Raw genomic sequence first — 16,437 nt, 5'->3', positions numbered from 1 at the left:
CAAGTTTTAGGGAACAAACACGTACTTTAACACCAATTTGCATTAAATTGCTTGAACAATCATCAGAACCTGCACTGTCTCACATTCTTTCACCTTAGTTATTCACATAACAGAATTATGTTTGCCTGAAAATAAAGCCAATTTTATGGACAAGACAGACTGACTTCAAATCTTACTTTGAGAAGATTTATGAACAATAAGGTTTTTATTTAGAACAATACAATATTTGAAAAAGAGCATCCATTTTCTTCTATGCTAAACAAGCTTTACATTTCATTTGCATTTCTGCCACATTTCAGCAAGATTGTATGTTCAGAGAGCTGATGTTATGACTAATTTCATTCACATTTAAGAATAAATGTAGTCTGAGAGGGAAAAAAATTAAAACACTAAGTGGTGTTCTAGAATAGGGAACAGTAAAGACAACGATTTTCTGCAGCAATCTAATGTAGAAAAATTTTTAAATCACAGGACTATTGTGGGAGGCATTTTTGGTTGAGATAGTATTTGCATGGTGCAGCACAAAGAAGTAGACAGAGGTTGAAAAAAACTGAAAACAAAATTGGGAAATATCTAGTTTTCCTACAGATACATTGCTATTTCCTCTCCCCATCTCTGTCTCTCTCTCTGTCTCTCTCTCTCTCTCTCTCACACACACACACACACACACACACACACACACACACCTCATATTATTTCTCAGATGCTTACAGTTCTTCAATGAGTTTCACTCTTCTACTCTATAGATTCCATTCTCTAACAAATTGTTCTCCCATTATCATTATTCTTTTTATCCCCAATACATGATCTAAACTGATTCTTTCATCAGGTCAGTGATACCCATTCAATCCACCTCATCTCTCCTCCATTTCAATGACAGACATCATAACTGGTTATTACAAGCTCCTGTTGAGCCCCAGATACTGACTCAATCTATCATAATACAATATACTTTAGGCATCTACTACCTATTGTCTGAATTACTATCTTAGTGTCATAAGGCAACAAATTTACTTTAATAAACAAATAAATAAATCTTCCAAAGGACTTTTTTTAAAAAATATTTTAAAACAGTGAAAACAAATTATAAAAGTTTAAAACTTCCTTGATGGCATTCACTACCAGATATGGAAAAGGCAGGTAGGAAACAACTACTAAACAAACACAATGTGACAATGATGATGAAAAGATACACATGCCCCTTTAGCCTAGCCTGCCAAAATGGTGGGTGGAAGACAGGCAAAGAAGAGTTTGTTGAAAGAGAAACATCTGAAGTGAGGTTTGAATTATTACCAGGAGTTATTTAGATCAATAATGACACAAAAGAAATACTGAAAGAAGAGAAGAAAAAAAAGGAATAATATGGTTCAAGATTGCTAGAAATATCTCTTATAGATAGGACTTGATAGTTTGGAAGGAGCAAGATTTTTTGAAAGGACCAGCTCAAAAAAGAATGGTTAATTATATTATGTTGGCAAATGAGTATTGCAATGTTGGCTTTAATATGTATGTGAAGAGAGAATATCCAACCAAAAAATATATCATTTAATAACCACCACCATGACAAAGTGGACTTTTAATCCTATCCTCTCCACTCTGCCACTGCTAGGTCTTTAAAGCTGAATGCCCATTCATGCAATGCCTATGTGGGGAATATTGTTATGGTGGCATTTTTTTTTAATATTTTTGTCAAGGTTTTGCTATTGATATAAAAACAAGTTGTAAACATGCTCAATAGGATGTAACTTTTAAAGCATTTATCTGAGTATTCACTTCAGTATAACATTCTACATAAGAAAGTAGAGGCCATTATTTAATTAATGGATTTATAAATATATTATCTGTGAATTTTGGCTATAAACTTAAAGCAAGCTACCTGTTGAGGTCTAAAAGTACTGGTTTTATTACATTATTTGGAACAAAAACTTACTAGAGACTCGGGTTCTTGGGAACCTATTAATGTTTTGCTGAGATTTAGTGCAAGATTCTCTTTGGGAAAATATTTGAAAAATAGAATTTACTATTAACACAAATTATTAATTTAAATGTGAATGAATATTAAAGTTCTCATTCATACATTAGCAGAGGCAGAACAAATATAGATCCACTCTGAAGCCTGAAATATGATTCAAATCTGAGCTAAGGGAATTGGCAATGTCTACAAGGAGGCTAAGGGCCATGATGGAAGAGCCAAATATTCTTTATATAGTTAAAAATACCAAGATGTCATGTGGCTGAATGACTTTTAACTTTTAGCATTTAGACAAACAGCAAATTAGGTTAACAGTTTGAGTTTTGGCAATATAAATATTGGCAAATGACCAAATTTTACTCCAAAGTTGTAGAGGAGATTAAAAACTTTGGAATTTGGTGCCAGAACATATCAAAAAGTATCAAAATTTTATATTCTGCTTGAGCAACAGTAATATAATTTCAACACTTCATCCTTCAAATTACTTTAGAAAAGACTATTTCAAGAAACTCTAATGGACATGTCAAATTATTTCAAAAGGTGAAAATAGATAATTTACATGTTTTGTGTGTCATTTAAAAAATATTCAAGTCAGAAATATGTTAGTCACAAGAAAAGTGAAACAAAAAGCTCAATCTTTCCCTAGTAGGATCCTTCAATTTTGTTTTTGAGGTAAATTAGATTAGACATGTAAAAATTCAATGAGAATTTCAGGTTGTCACATGTTGACATAATTAACCATGTAACACACTATTATTATCACTGGTTTCATTATTCCTACAAACAAACTTTTATCTGTTCAAGGACAGATAACTAACCCAAGAGTTCAGGTCCCTTAAAGTACAGAACACACTTTTTAAAAAGCGTAATATTTTAAGGGGATATCTTTTATGTTATGTTATGATTCATAGTAAAAATGATAATTTCCTGTACACAGAAAATGTTTCACCTCAATGAATCCCCCAAATGATTTGAGACTGTAACAAATTACAATTGCTTCTTCTGAATTTAAATGAATATAACTTTGATAGGAAGTTCCCGGAGCATTTTACAATTATTAAAATAGAAAAAACTCTAAGTAGATATTTCATTCCTTATTTGTAAAGGATAAATGACCTCATAGCAGAGATTTTAGGCAACAGTGAAGATCATGTAGACATAACTAATCTGGGTGTTTTCTTCTTCAGGGAAATGAAAATGAATGCTTATATCTATAATTTGGTGCTAACCACCTGAGGCCCTAAATTCTTAGTACAGTCTTTCATCTTTAAAAGTAGATGTTAATGAAAAATGTTTGGAGACGATAGTGGCGATGGTTGTACAATGTGAATGTACCCAATCCCACTAAATATTTACTTACAAGTGGCTTAAATAATCTTGTTATGTATATTTTACCACAATATTTTTTTTTAGGTTTTATTTATTTTTGAAAGAGAGAGAGAGAGAGCAAGCAGGTAAGGGACAGAGAGAAAGAAGGACAGAGGAACCCAAGTAGGCTCTGCGCTGACAGCAATGAGTTCAATGTGGGGCTCAAACTCACAAACTGAGATCATGACCTGAGCCAAAGTTGGATGCTCAACCGACTGAGCCACCCAAGTGCTGAGCCACCTAAGTGCCCCTACCACAATATTTTTTAAGTATATGTTGCTTTCCTTACATTTATACTTACATATAAGTACCTAATAAATATCTGTCTAATCATATAGAAATAAACATTGCAAATATATTCATCTGTTATTTTGCCATTTATACTAAAGTTATGTGTTTCAAGAGTATTTCACCCACTAGAGATAAAAATAGTCTTCTGAATTGGTATTTTTTTTTCCTTTAGGTTTACCCCCTTTTTTCTTGTCTATAATTATCCCTGTCCCTTTCCAGAGCAATACATCATTTAAATTACAATTATATAAATAAGTGTGGCTCAAAAAGTGAGTTATTTTCTCAATCACTTCTCTAAAACTGTTCAGAATGATCATTGGCTAAACTGGAAAACTAGCAACAGTTCTTCAATTATAGTTGATCTTGATGAAAATAAAGGCATCTCTTCCAATATCTGTTTTTGAGATGTGTGCAATAAAGTTATCACAGCATGGTATACTGGTTCAAATCTCTGCTCTAGCATTTATTATTCATGACTCTGGTAAATATTTAACCCTTCTGTGTCTCTGTTTCTTCACCTGTAAACCAGGGATAATAGTATTAATTACTTCATTAGTTTTGGGGGAGATTAAATGAGTTAAAGCTCTCTTAGAACAATGTCAGACACATCATCAACTTTTATAAATGTTATTCAACATTACTCTTATATCCAGTGTGAAAAAGCTAATGATAATACATTTAGGTTATGACTGTGTCTACTATGCTCAAAATGAAATCAGGATACTGAAGTAAAGAATTTGACTATTACATTGATCAAATAAGCAAATTGTCTTTTTTTTTTTTTTTGGCATCTTAAGAATAAGGGAAGGGAAAGAGTAACTTCTAAAAGTTTCAATTTGCAGACACTTCTCTTTCTCCCTGTTCTTCCCCACTGCATTATCTTTGACAAAGCTTTTGTCTCATGTTGTGGCATGTTGCAATTAGCAACAATTAATTAGCCTTATAGAAAACTGGTAAAAAGCTGATTTAAGCTCTTCTTTTTCTTTTTTTTTTCTCTCTTTGTACCTTTAGAGCTTAAGGTTTGTGAAAAAGTTCATCATGCAGGGATTTTCTTTTAATATACTTACCACAAATCCAGTGGATGTTTTACATAAGATTTATTTTCCCTTTAATTTCATAAAGCTTTTAAAAAATAATACTTATCATATCCCTGCTTCCTGAATTGGGTACTTTATTTAACTGATGCATAAGATTTCTTATTTCACTGTTAGCTTATGATTAACACTACCATTATTTTCAGGCAAAGTAAATATAATAATTTTCTTTTAGACCCTCTAATCTTAATGAACTGGAAAAATATGATTTGCATGCAAAGTAATAATTTCATAGTTAATCAGAAATGTATGTTATGTAAGTGGTCTACGAATAGGTATTACTTTTAGTTTTTATCCCTTAACTTTCTTATTGCTTTCCTTAAAATCTGTCCCAGAGTACATCAGTTAAATGTCACTGATCAATTACTCCTATATCTAAAAAAAGCTTAAGGGTGTAGAATCAATATCCCACTCTGGAAATCAAATTACAACTCCTACCCTTGAAATTTAATTATACAAAATAAGGACCTGAGAGGAAAGGTTAGTTCTGCCAAACTGTAATATTATAAAGAAGAACAATATTGTTATTATTTAAATGTGAAGTGATTTTAAAAATTAAGACAGACCATATCTAACAAGTGTTGCTCTACTTGTTAATGCATTATTAGTTCCTTGTGGGTTTCCCTTATTCTATTTATTAAATCATTGAGAATTCTGGTTGTAGAAGAGATTAAATCAGTAATTGGCATTTATATTTAGTAGAGACTGTTGGTTTCTAAAATGCTAAAATCTACATATTATAAAACAGAATCTGTTTATTTATAAGTAATATTTATTAAGCATCCTTATGTGCATTATCTTCTGATACTGGAGTTTGTGAAAATGGTCAAAGTAATTCTAGTTTTTGATGTATATAACCAGTCTTGGGTTATGTTTTCATCTTGGGAGATTCCCTATATACCCTGATGAATGACTTCATCTCTTGGTGTAAGAGGTCTTTTATTTCAAAATTGCCTGACTTATCTCCCAGGAAGATTCTTGCAGTCTTACATAGATCTGATAATATCTGCAATGAGATTTGGTCTTCCTCAGTTGGTGTTCCATGGTTAAAGCAGCCCAATTCCCTTTATTATAATCATAATTTCATGGAGCTATATTGGCATAAGATTGCCTCTTAAAATTACTCAATCACAAAAGAACTCTTAAATTCTGAACTCTCTTCATTTCCCTCTAGTCTGTTCTCCCACTTTGGGGCATTTTCTCATTTCATTAATAATATAACAGTTTTATAATTTCCAATATTAATAAGGGCCTATGTATTGTATGCATAGTTCTATTAGAGTCTGTCAGTGCATATGTGTATAAATCTATTTGATAAAAATTTCACCCATCAGCAGTCATCATGTTTTGATATCTATGTTAACTAATTTTCTTCAAAGTGATACATTTTCATAACAACAATTTGAGAAACTTGTTTCTCCACTTCAGTATAAATATTATGCAACATCCTCCTTCTTTCTGAAACTTCCTGAGCATTCTCTACATTCAGTTAAAAAACAAAGTAACACAACAGATTACTTGGCTCTTTCATTTTATATCAGTTTTGGTGCCATTGGCCATATAATGAATAACTTAACAAATGGTAATGATTTGCCTAATAGATGCTATTTAGTAGTCCTTTGTTACCAAGGCAATAACTTTACCCATATTCTTATTTTAATGAGCTCCATGTTTTTCTCCTCTGATGACTTCGAAAGTTAGAGTCATGAAATAATTCAATATCAGAGAAAGAAGAAAGTCAAGTGTCACCATTCACAAGAAAACAAAACTAAACCAAACACTGAAATCACTAAGACACATATTTTTGAGGAAAATTTATTTTTGGCATATTAATATATGCCAGTTTCCATATTTCATAATTTTTTAAGTTAGTTGATTTCCATCTAGGAATTACACTTTTTTAGCAGACACACTACAGTCATAATCAATTTGTAGATCATAACCCATTTTCTCTTCTTTAGATTTACGTATGGAATTAAATCTATTGATTACATGCTTACATTTTCCATAACATGCTGAAATTCTATAATTATTTAAAAGCTGTGAATATCTAGTGTTTCTCCAAGCACTACAAATTTCAACTGCAATACGTGTTTTCATGATCTGTCCTAAAATATAAATGCCAAAATTTGTCTTTTATCCTCAGAAGTGAAACAAATTTGGATAGCTACATTATAGCAATTAAAAAGCTACATAAAGTTCATAATCAGGGAAACTAAACATAAAGTATATTTGTAAAAAAAAAAAAAAATGTAGCTCAAGACAATCTGACCAAAAGTTAAAGTACTAGGAAAGAATATGTACTTTATGTGAATTTAATAATACTTAAGACTTTAATGTATGAAAAAATATTAATCATACATGGACTATTTGTATTCAATGGAGTTAAAACAGTTGCTTAGTATTTCAAAAACATAATATGTAGCAGTCATCTTTGCTCAAATTGAACACTAAATGTTTCACTTGCTAATTCTTACTTGCTGTTACAATTCTTATTTTTAACACATTGAAATTGACAGGCCTTCTTTATAAAGAAAGTAATTATCTTAGTGTTTAAACCCATTAAGCTGAACTTTACCCTTAGACAATTCTTGTAGTCTTACACGTACAAAACTAGAATATTCCAAACAACATAGTAGAGGTTACATGTTCATGCTTAAGATAACAATAATTAAACCAACAAGTTGAAAAGCAATGCTTTTTTAAATACATACATCACAACAAGTAAGAATGATGGTGTGTATGCCTGTGTGTAGCTTAATGGCGGTTCTAAATTGGCTGTCATTCCTTTGGACTCATATAACTCTTTATGGAAAATCCACTTAATAACAGCTCATTTAAGACCAAGATAGGTGGCAATTTTCTATAATCAGTGCAACTCCACTTAAAGCTAAATCAGTCGATTCGATCTTTCAAAGTTATCTTTCCAAGGACACTAGCAGATTTAGTGGTCTTTAGGTATTTGGCATACCTGTCTTTAATTTTAGTATTTTAGTTTTCAAGGTGAATGTTCTAAATTTTCCATGACGTCATTATGAAGACTGCAAATTATTTGTTCATTTGTATTTGATTACTGTAGGGGAGGTAACTTCATTTTCCATTTAACACTTAGTTACAAGTAGAATCTGTTATTCTCACATAGTGTTTAGAACTTTTTCTCACTATCTAAATATATTTGTAACTCAGATATTTATTTTTAACATTTCTAAAGCAACCATGACAAAAAATAAATAAATAACCCCCACACCTTTACCTGGTGTTTCAATGGAAAAATCTCTGAAATCCTTTAACATCTAATGCTATTCACACTGATGGCCAGTATATTGCTATCACTCTTAACATAGGACATACAATATCTAGTTATTATCAATGATTGGCAAAAATTCTATGCCCTATGCAAATCCTTTTATAAGAAATTGCAATTTCCTTAATGGAAAAATATTTTTGTAGATCAAATACAGTTAAATATAAGCAAGTTCAAATATTTCAATCTAATGCATACACACATATGAATTTATATATACATCCACTTATATACTATATAACTATGATATTTATAATATAAAACCACCACCCTGCCTATTTATGGGGTTAAGAACACAATGCTGAGCAGTATGTATACACTGGCTTTAATCATTTGCCTCAATAAATATTCTGCTCCTCTTTTAGAGCTGAGGAAACAGACTTAGGACACTTAACATCGCTTGACCTAACTCACACAGGTAGGAAGAATCAGAGGAAAGATTCAAACTCAGGCTGACTGACAACAAAGTTTGTAGCTTTCTACTCCACCATGCTTCTCTGTATATGGTAGTCATTCAATATTGCTGTGTATTATTTGATTTTTCACACTGTTCACCGCAAATTTCAGGGATGGTTTCTAGGAAAACTGACAAACTATCTATTGCATATGCAATACAAAAGTGACAGTATATATTTTTGCCATCGTTTTAATACATTCAGCCTCTCAAATTCAGCCTCTCAAAATGGATGATTTCAATCTTCTCAGGGGAATATTTTCAATGTAAACTATAGTCTGAGCAGATAGAAAAGATGAAATCTCTAAGAAGAGGAAATGAGATATACAAGCACCAAGTCAGCACATTAATGCCTCACCTTGCTCCTGTTAATAAGAATGGTTCAATTTCCCAATAGCTTCCCTCTCCACTATCTACCCAATGAAAAAACTATCATTAGCAAAAATGAATACAATGGCTTCTTAAGTAAATTTTTATTTAACATTTCTGTGATCTAACACTTCGGTGTTGAAGAGAAAAATACATAAAGAAAAGAAAGAAGCATCATGAGTATGAAACATCAGAGTGTCCCACAGAGGCAAGGTCATGGGCCTTGCTTACTGAAAACTTGCATGCCGCTTAACTTGGGGGATGAATGTTATCTGTGGACTGTTGACTTAATTGGGTCGAAGCTATTTATCCACTGTCACTTGCTAAGGGTGCAGTGCCAAAGGATTCTGGCACGATGGTGTACCTACATCTACTTTTTCTTATTTTTCCTTAAGGCCCTACTATGAAATGACTGGAGTAAATGCTCAGGGCATTACAGTCCTCAGGAAACTATCAAATAGTTTTAATTTCTAAGAAGAGATTTTGCTGACAATTTTGCAAATCATTCTTTTAATTTCAGCAAGTACCATCATCTAGCGTTGCTAGATGGCTGAATTTCCTGAACACATTAAACCTTGTTAAAAATAAAAAAAAAATCATACTTAAGTTTTATTTATATTTAAATCATCTTATTATTTTATTTAAAAAAATCTATATTTTATTTACTTACCTCTTTTATTTTTTAATGTTTATTTTTGAGAAAGAGAGAGAGAACACAAATGGGGGAGGGGAAGAGAGAGAGAAGGACAGAGGATCTGAAGCCGGCTTCGTGCTGAAAGCAGACAGCCCAATGTGGGGCTCAAGCTCACTAACCATGAGATCATGACCTGAGCCAAAGTCAGTCAGTTGACCAACTGAACCACCCAGGCGCCCCTATGTTTTTTAAGTTTATTTATTTTGAGAGAGACAGACACAAAAGGGGGAAGGACAGGGAGAGAGCAGAGAGAGAGAGAGAGACAGAGAGAGAGAGAAAGAGAGAGAGAATTCCAAGCAGACTCCTTGCTGCCAGAGCAGAGCTCAATGTGGAGCCAAAACCCACAAATCCACAGATCATGACCTGAGCCAAAACAAAGAATAGTCGGATGATCAACCAACTGAGCCACATGGGTGCCCCCAAAAAACTATAATTTATTCACCTTATTTTTTAAATTTATTGGTTTTCTGACAGGAAAACAGAAACTATGCTAGACATTCAAGCAAAAAGAGTTTTGATAGGAAACTGGTTTCAAAAGGTGTCAAAAAAGGATTAAAGAGTAAAAAGAAGAAATGGAAGGTGTCTGGAGTAGTGACAGTAAAATCAGGATTGGTTATGTAAAGACCATGATACTTTTCATGGACCAGAAGGCAGTATTTGCTGCAGGCCTGCTGAAGTTAACAGGAGCATCCCTGCCTTGAGACTACTGACGCACACAGTGCCTCTGAGAAGGAATCTAAGAGACTGCATTCCCTGAGTGTGCACAGACAATCTTGGACCATGCTGAGGCCTACAAATACGACTGGTTGCTCTTTACTGTCTGCTGCTGTTGGAAGCTGTACCAGGAGAAGAAAAAAACAAAAAACAAAAACAAAAAACAAACAACAACAACAAAAAAACCAAAAAAAGAAAAAAAACAAAAACACAGTAACATCCTCTTCCTTCCATGCTCCAGTCTCTCACCAGTGGCTCCAACTGGCAGTGCCTTTAGGGAAGCTAGGAAAAACGTAGCCTGGAGAATGTAGTTGCCTGCTTTGAGGGGAAACATGGAGCTGAGAGGCAAAAGAAACAACTCAGCACAATTCATTTTATTTTATCTTATAATTCTATTTCATTCTTACATTGATTCATTGAAATGATATCCACAAAGTGCCTTTGGCAGTGTTTTGCCCATTATATAGGCGTATAAGAAATGTCAGTACCATAGGTGAAGGTCTTTCTAAAATCAATTTATACTTCTTGCCTTCTGAAACAAAGGAGACTAAATATAATTTAACTTTTTCTTGATGCCTCAAGGTTAACTTTAGAATATCAGTGTTTATACTGGGACCATTTCTTCAATGGTTTTGAGATGTAACATGATGTTTGTCCCAATGCTAATGATTCCACACTGCTATTATTTAAGGTCTGTTTTGTCTGGTTGCCTTTCTCTATGTATTACTGACAAGCATTCAACAACTCTGTGTACTTTTTAGTGTATGCATGCCCCTTTAGTAATATCCTTACTGCTCCTAATTTTTTACAACTTATTTCAATGACTTGTTGTATGTCAGGAATCAAGATAACCAAAATTTCTAAAGTCAGATTTTACAGAGAGGAAATCTAAATGAATCCCTCTGAGGAGGATTTTCCCTTTGAGTAAGTGCACCTGTTCAGAAACCATTTTGTCTATGCTATCTTTTCCTCTATTTTCCAGAGTATGGTTGTTTGCTAAGTACCCTCCAGGTAGTTGAGATGTTAATGTAATATCATTGGCCAGCTAGCAACAGGCTAATTTTTGAAGGCCTGAAGTATATTCTGAATGATTCATCTCATTTAAAAAATTGCCTAATTAAGAGAAATAAATCCTTTCTCTTTATGAATACAATCATGGCCTGTTTTGCAAATTTACCAAAGTCTATTGTGCTTTGTAGATTATAAAAAGGAGCTTATAGAATCAGGGTATCACACAAATATTTTATGCCTGTGTCTAGACATTATATTAAATAAATGCATATGTGTCAATGCATGTGTATATAAGTACATATACTTATATACATATATGTTATATATCATAGATTTTGCATACTGGCAGGGGAATAAGGAGTATCTGAAACGGAGCAAAACTGAGGAAGGAAATATTTTTAATGACCCTAAATCTAATGATATCATCAAGGAAACTCTGACACATCCCTCTGTTGCCCTACAGTAGGACATTCTGACCCAGTACAATTAATTGTCCACATACTAGAATAGCATATTACTTTTATCTCTGGCTTCTGTAATTCTTTCAACCTTACATTCGTTCAACCTTCTTACATTTACAGTCTTACTCCAAGTACTGAAAATAATTAGCTCCCATGCATAATTATTAAGACTAAGCTTTACTGACATCTCAAAGTTGCCTTTATCATGCTCTTATCTCTGAATAGTTGTGGCAGTTGAAACAGCATTATTGTACATTTAAAGCATTGAGGTAGAGTTGTGTAGGCCAGAATAAAATAGTTAGTGATACATTTGGGAGAAAGCCTGTATCTCTAGGAATCCATATGTTTGAAACTCCTGGGAATTTTGTTACTGGTAGAAGCATAAAAAACGATAATTTATATAATAATGATAGTGAATTTGTTTTCTATTGCTGCTACAAAAAAACCTGTCACATAGGACCTTAAAACAACACAAATTTATTTCCTTAGAGATCAATAGGTAAAAAGTCTGACAGGGCCTCACTTGATCAAAATCAAGGTGTCTAGAGGGTTAGTTCTTCTGGAAGCACTGCTTTGGGCTTTTCTACTTCTATAGGCTTCCCATTTTCCTTTGAACATGGCCCCCTTCTCCATCTTCAAAGCCAGGATTAGCTAGTTAAGGCCTCACTTAATATCACAGTGATCTTTGTTTGTTCCATTTCCCCCAACTCTTGACTTTTATGCCTCTCTTCTATTTTTGAGACCGTTATGATCACATTGGGCCTACTTGGATAATCTAGAGTAATCTCCCTATTGTAAGGTCAGCTGTTTGAAAAACTTAATTCCATAATTCCATCTGCAATCTCAATTCCTATTTGCCTCTTAACTGATGTATTCACAGGCTCTTTAGATTAGAACATGACCATTTTGGGGATGCCATTATTCTGCCTGCCATAGTCAATAAAGGTAATAATACACATAAATGCTCCCATAGTTTCATTTATTTGTCTTAAAAATCCTATCAGAACGGATGTAGTTGCTCCATTTTATGAGAGAGGAAATAGTATCCCAAGGCTTTTAGCTTTTACTGGTACATATTTTTAGGAATTATACATATAAAGCCTTAAACTTATTTGAAGTTTTTACACTGGAAAAGGCAATTAATTAAAATTAAAAAGAAGCTTTAGTATTTTCTTTTGGGGAAACCATAAAACGCCTAAAGTATGGGTTAAAAATCTTCAGTTTTGTGAAAAAGAGAAAGAAAAAAAAGGATACTAAAGGCCTTAGATCCGTTAAGAAGTTATAAATGAATATTATTTTTATATTGTCTTGTGGGCATAGTAAAAAAAAATCTTATTCAAAATTCTAAGACCTCCTGTGTCAATTATACTTCAATTTAAAAGAAAATCTCTATAGCCTAAAAGCGGTTGAATGATATAGCTGCAAATGTATACTGACTCTTACCTGTTAAATAGCATATATACTAATTTCATCTATAAACTATCTCCCCAGACCTCCCTTAACATTATTTAACCTCTTCAAGTCTCAACTTCCACATTAATAAGGCAAATTAGTGATTTTATTTTTCAAGGTGATAGTTAAGTGAGATAAATGAGGGAATAATCTTGGATGTAACAGGTGCTTAATAAACTGTAGCAACTACTAACATTTACTATCACATGTATTATTGCTATTTGCACAGTATCTAATGCTGAATTATCTGTCTAATAAAGACAAGGAGGGATATGACATAACAGTACCCAATTTTCACCTCAAACCATGTGTAATAAATTTATATTTAATTTTTAAAACATTTCTTGTATTTGAAATTTATTTTGTTCCCTACAAGTTACTGAAACAAAATGAAAATAAAAATCACTGCAAGGATTCTCTCACATAGTGAACACTTTTAGCACTTAGAAATATGGATTTTAAAAAATCAATTACTGGGGTACGTGGGTGTCACAGTTGGTTAAATTCCCGGCTCTTGGTTTCGTTTAAAAAAATTAAAGTTTTTTTTTATTTCTCTTTGAGAGAGAGAGAAAGAGAGAGAGAGAGAGAACATGAGCAGGGGAGGGTAAGAGAAAGTGGGAGACACAGAACCTGAAAAAGGCTCCAGGCTCTGAGCTAGTTGAGAGCACAGAGCTTGACGTGGGACTTGAACCCAGGAACCATGAGATCGTGACCTGAGCCGAAGTCAGACACTTAACTGGCTGAGCCACCCAGGTGCCCGACTTTTGGTTTCAGTTCAGGTCCTGATCTCCTGGTTTTATGAGTTTGAATCCCATGTCTGGTTCCATGCTGACAGTGCAGAGCCTGATTGGGATTCTCTCTCTCTTTCCCTCTCTCTACCCTCCCCTACTCATGCTGTTTCTGCCTCTCTCAAAATAAATAAATAAACTTTAATTTAAAAAAATCAATTATCAGGGCACCTGAGTGGCTCAGTTGGTTAAACATCTGACTTTGGTTCAGGTCATGATCTCATGGTTTGTGGGTTCAAGCCCTGCAATGGGCTCTGTGTTGACAGCTAAGAGCCTGGATCCTGCTTTAGATTCTGTGTCTCCCTCTCTCTCTCTGTCCCTCCTCCAGTTGTGACCTGTCTCTCTCTGTCTCTCAAAAATAAATAAATGTGAATTTAAAAAAAAATCAATTACTATTTAATGAATTGTATGAAGAAACAAATATGACTCACAAATAGATCCACTCTTCAACTCCACGTTATCTTGACTTGTAAATAATTTCTTCTCTTACAGAGATAAGTTTACCTGCATTCAATTTGTCAAACTGTACGAGTGTCTTAGAGTTTGTCATCTGTACGATTTGGAGGTGACAATACCTATAAACTTACTCTGCAGATGTGACAGTGCCAGGGGCCAGTGCAGGACCATCCAGTTGGGTGGGCTTAGAGACCTCAAGCTCACCACAAGAGTAATTGTTGAACTCTAAAACTTTGTGATAAATAGCTTCAATTACCGGAGAAAATTTGAACTACAGTCATGTGCTCTCATTACACTGTACTTCTAATAGTATTTTTATCTAATAAATTATATAGTTCTCAAATTATTATACTCTTCCAGTTGATTTAGAATTTTAAAAGATGCAAAAAATAACTTTTTTGAATGTATCTTTATATGAATTATTTCTATTACTATTTTTAATAATTTATGTAATTGTCAGGGAACCCATTATTTCTCCCAGATTAAGAGAGGTATAGATTAAATAATTCCATGAAAGTTCAAAGATTTTAATAGGTCAGAATAGAGTACTATAGCTTATTTAAGTTTAGCTGGTTTTGTTAAAGAAATAAAGATTTAATGTGGCTTGAAAGATAAACCCATATAAAATTAAAAGATTGTTAATAATTTGTCATATGCCTTTATTTAATTTCACTGAATATTTATTTTCGATTTAATTATGTAATGAAACCTTATGTGGATAATGAATTGATTTCCTTCTCATTAAGTTAAAGCAAGAAACTCCTGATTTAATGTAGAATTCTTAGCTAAGAACATCATTAGAAATCATATATGAGAGCCAATTCTATGCTTATACACATATACTAATTCTATTAATGATAATATTTTTTAAAATTCACTTAAAATTACCTACTGCTTAAAGTCAACAATGCACTGTTTCCCTAATTAAGCAATTGAAACAATCAACTGTGTATTGAATTTAAATTGGTGAGAAATTCTGGATTAAAGTTACAGAAATTCCCCATATTTAGAAGCACACACACAAGTATTTGTATATATATATTAGTCTATACAACCTTCAAAAATTTTAAAATATAAAGTGATAGTAATAAATGCACTTAATATTAAAGCTATGGATTAATGTAAGGACCAAGAACATGAATTTTGTACAACATTGTTCCATGAAGGGAAGGTGAAAATAAACAGTAGCAATAATGACCCAAAGGCCGTATTGCTATATTGACTCACCACTGAGTGCTGTTCCTTGTCTTAATAGTGTGATAATTACCTTTACACTATGGGTATTGATATGAGGTGCCTATTAAAGTGGCCCAGGGAAATCCTATTCTCTGATCCTAGTCTCTGATCTTGTATGATCAATGTGGTCCTACATGATTTACCACATATTTCCACTTATTTTTCAGAAGAACAGTGAGGTTGTTATTTCTACAAATATTTAGAAGAAACAACAAACTTCAAAGAACTATCAGAATAAGTATAATAAAATTAATACACTAAGAATAAGACAAATATGGATCAGACTCGGTCACTTGCAGTATTATACCCTATATCATAAAGCTACTAAATGGAAGAAGAGAATTAAAATCAGTCTGAGGTGGTGTCATTAACAACACTGCTTACATTATTGTTCTTACATTTTCCCAGGAACAGTTTTAAGCTCTGTACAGTATATAAATTCATTTAACCATCAAAAGACCACTTTATAGCAATTCTATTATTATTCCCATTTTACACTGAAGTAGAGAAAGGTTAAACAACTGGCCCAAGATCACCCAAATATTATGTGAGGAAATGAGAATTGCAGCTAAATTTGACTTAGATCCAAAGGCCATGGTTTTAATTGTATCTGTTTTCTCTGGCATTTATGCCTGCCTAAACCTATCTCCATAGCCTCATTGTGCTTTAGGTCTGTTGTCTGCTTGTTAGCAATTCTGTTCTTCAATTTAAAAGAAAAATGCAAAGTAGTAAATATTTACTGAGCATTGGAGTGTCAAATAGAGAGTTTTGTG

At 33.0% G+C, this 16,437-nt stretch overlaps 1 protein-coding gene across 1 annotated transcript in view; it reads right to left on the bottom strand.

The window, feature by feature from the left end:
* LRP1B (LDL receptor related protein 1B) overlaps positions 1-16,437 on the bottom strand; it is a 1,854,983-nt gene that overhangs the window by 1,705,182 nt on the left and 133,364 nt on the right. The window lies entirely within an intron of this gene.

This window comes from Crocuta crocuta, unplaced genomic scaffold, assembly GCF_008692635.1.
Source record: "Crocuta crocuta isolate KB4526 unplaced genomic scaffold, BGI_CrCroc_1.0 scaffold154, whole genome shotgun sequence".
NCBI classification, from domain to species: Eukaryota; Metazoa; Chordata; class Mammalia; order Carnivora; family Hyaenidae; genus Crocuta; species Crocuta crocuta.
This window is presented reverse-complemented; position numbering and strand designations above follow the sequence as displayed.